This window comes from Uloborus diversus, chromosome 9 (assembly GCF_026930045.1).
Source record: "Uloborus diversus isolate 005 chromosome 9, Udiv.v.3.1, whole genome shotgun sequence".
Taxonomy (NCBI): Eukaryota; Metazoa; Arthropoda; class Arachnida; order Araneae; family Uloboridae; genus Uloborus; species Uloborus diversus.
Genome location: NC_072739.1, coordinates 44,228,333 through 44,231,902, shown reverse-complemented (window position 1 = coordinate 44,231,902; position 3,570 = coordinate 44,228,333). Strand labels below are relative to the sequence as shown.

The following is a 3,570-nucleotide window of genomic DNA, read 5'->3' as shown; positions in this document are numbered from 1 at the left end:
TGGACGATCGCAAAATTCACTTTGTGCTCCCCAGTTTCTTGATCCGTCTCAAAGTCAAAGGAGATAATATCTGTGGACTGTTTCTTGGTGACAACGATGTCCCTCTGCGATGACGAAGAAGCTGCAGGAAGGACATTTAGAGGTTCCTCAGCGGTGTTCTGCTCTAGGGCAGTCACGCCTTCTTATGACCTTGCAATACGAAGGGCACTGGTACAACTACAAGAAAAATGTAGAAGACTTTACTAACATGCTAAAAACAAGAATAAAACTTAAAAAAAAATGTATAATCAATATTACTTGCAGATGGAAAACATTTCATTCCCCGTCACTGCCTGGTGGGCTTGAAAACAATCCTCCGATTTGCACAATCTATCACAGTCGTTACAACGCCTAGGCTGCCCCGCAGTACACCCTTCTCGCATACATATGTAACATTTGTTTGGACAAAAATGGTTCTCTTTGTGATCATATATCTTCTCGCAGCTTTGTAGTAAAATTTGCTGCCGTAGAAACTGTTCAAGGAGTTGATCACATTAAAGTGACCTGCATTCAAAAGCAAGTTTATTCGCCTGTTTCTGATTTTGCCTTTGTACGATAAAAAGAAATAAGTACTGAAGCTACTAAAAATAAAAATCATAAGTAGAAATTAATAAAACGATATTTAACCAAATAACAACAACGCATTTAATGCGCTGTAAAACATAAAAGTTATTTCAAATGAATAAAAACTTTCTACTCACCTAGTTAAAATTATCAGTGGAATAAACGACTATCTGTAAATTTAAGTGTTCTTCAAACTTGGCAATTTCCGAATAAGTACAGGGACCCAAAGGCACCCCTGCTTCAGCATGCAACTCCTTTGCCGTATTCAACAAAGTATTCCGCCGTTTATCCCTTAGCACATCAATTAATTTTTTATCGTTGTTTAAATACGCTAAGGCAAGTAAAATGACTTTTGCCCTGCAGAGTCCTTCGTTGTCTGATGGAATCGTTAGTATGGAATCCACCATGAAGTTAGACATCCGGACGCGTCCAGCTCCCACATCCCGACGTATGGTTATCACGTCCCCAAAAAAGCCTGCTTTCATCACAATTTGATCTTTCGATTACAGAACTTTGAGAACCGCTACAAGTATAACCTCATGGCTAAGTTCGGATACAGGCATTATCCTTGTTGAGATGGGGCGAACCAACCCTTCGGCTTGAATGCAAAACCTTACCAAGTCTGATCCTCTTAAACCAGCCGTCCATCTTTCCAGTATCAAACGGAAAAGCTTCCCGCACAGACTCGCGAGCGGCGGCCATGGGACAGGTCCGCAAATCATCGGGAAGCTGCTCTGGGTCGACATGTGCCCTGAAGATGATCTGATCGGCGTTATACTTTTGAATCCTTCTCCCAGACTGTACTTCAAGCCTCAATGCATTTTCCAACTGTAAAAAAAAGAGAAAAAGAGAAATTAAACATCTATAAATAAACATAAAATAAGAAATAAAATTAACATTTTCTTATATTCTTACATTAGGGAGCTTCTGACTTTCAATTTCCACGTATGCTAGAACTGCATTCTAGGGACCAGGTTTGCTCTAAAAGAAATATGATTTTTTAAATTAACGATCGTAATCACAATTTAATAATAATCATAATTTTTTTGTTCGAAAAATAATTTCTGGAAGTAAAATGTACCTCAAATCCTGAACCAACTTGGTGAAACGATGGCAGATTGTGAAAGAATTGTGATGCCTCCACAAAAGATTGTGTTGACTCCTAATAATCGACAGAAAACAATAGTAATAATAAAAACAACATTAAACGTAAAAGTACTGAAAATAAATAGAAATAACAATACTAAGTTTTAAAAGTGATAAAAAAAAGCTTATATCATCTGCACGACTTACACCATGCACGAAACGTCGTCCAAACTTAATGCTAGAGAGTTGTAACATTCGATTCTGTTTCCATACAGTTCTTCGGCAATTGTTTCAGGATCTTTTAATCCTTTTTCTTTCAGCATGTTTGCTATGACATCCTCGAGTACGTCCTGAAGGTAATGCTTACCCAAGCTAACATCAAGAGAAGTAGGCAGGGCCTTGTCAGCTATAGGAGCTCTGCGAAGGCACTGTACGCAGAGAAGAAGTTCATCTGATGAAACATTAGGTCCAGCACGCACGTCGAAATTTGGCCATTAATTCAGTCCATTGTGTAGCAGATATGGTGATACTCCGCAAAAATGTTTCTTCTTTCTGGGAGGTGGAAACGCGTGAACTTAAAGTTTATAAAGTCTGAAGTTTCAATCTGTAGCTCATCAGAAAATATTATTTTGAGTTGAGCTGCTGAACGAGGAACCGCTTTCCTTCCAACGATAGTTTCCGTCCACCACGGGAGTAGAGTTACACCTTCCTTTGTAGGATAAAAAAATTTCTCGGTACTTTTTAAATTTTCGAATATGTAATGACACAACTTTAAGATAAGTCACGGCGTAAGCGAAAACATCGTCACCAATTAGAAAGACTCCTTCAGGCATAATTCTCTCCGGAAAAGCTGATCCAGGCTGGACTTCACTTGCCATGTTTTTCTTCCTCGGTAATTTGGAAACTGCGTCGGGCGATCTATCATATTCCCGCTTTTTGGTGCTGGTGGGATTCATCATAGAGGATATTAGGAGATGGCAGGGGGATTTCCCGAAGGGAATGTTAAATCACCACGTGTTTTTCGAGATATTAAGCTGTGAGTTGGTCAAACCTCCTTGGTGGTACAACGCTTCTATGCAGATTTCACGCTTTTAATTTATTTAAAAGGCTTCTTTCTACATATCCTGCAATATATGTGATGGCGTTCTCGGCAGTGTTGCTTATGCGCTCCACATTTATTGTATAATCATGACCAATAAGAGCATATAACTCATCACATTCCTCCTTAGTTATATCTTCAGAGATGCCTTGAGCTTCTTGAGCATGTTCACTGCTATCCATCTACTACTATTCCATCTCTAAGCAGTAGTATTGATGGCATTTACCGGCTCTGGGTTTTTGGTAGAGGCACATTTTAATGTGGATATATTTTCGAATTTGAGGCAGTTGCCGAACGAATCTTCATGGAGCTCACAGTGAACTAATTTTTTGTAAGCAGATTTAAATTTGCGGCACGTTGGGTTGGTGTTACAGCCGCCAAGTGACTTGATATTAGAAAAGAATAATTTAAGATGGTCTTGGCTCAGTTTGCATAAAGGCAAAAAATGTAAGGCTTTTCCTTTAGCTGCAAATGAAGAAAACAAATGCAATGTTGTTTTAATAGCAACACGCAACCAACTTTTCTGTTAGAGTCGATGATTTTATAGCCTTTTAAATCTACTAGCCCACAGAGAGACTCATCAGCATATTTTAGTAAGTTTTCAGCAACACTGAAATTTGCTTCTGAAATGAGCTTCTTCCAGCCATGTTGTGAAAAATTTCTTGAATTTAAAATGTCAAAGACATTATGAATGAGGCGGAGAAAATCACTGGTTGCTTTTGCGGCGGCAAATTCTGAGGAGTTTAAGATCTTCTCTACAGTGATCAATAGCAGAAGCAATA

At 38.8% G+C, this 3,570-nt stretch overlaps 1 pseudogene; it reads right to left on the bottom strand.

The window, feature by feature from the left end:
• Positions 1-740: 740 nt before the first annotated feature.
• Positions 741-2,970, bottom strand: LOC129230190 (uncharacterized; annotated as a pseudogene).
• Between the last annotated feature and the right edge of the window lie 600 nt (positions 2,971-3,570).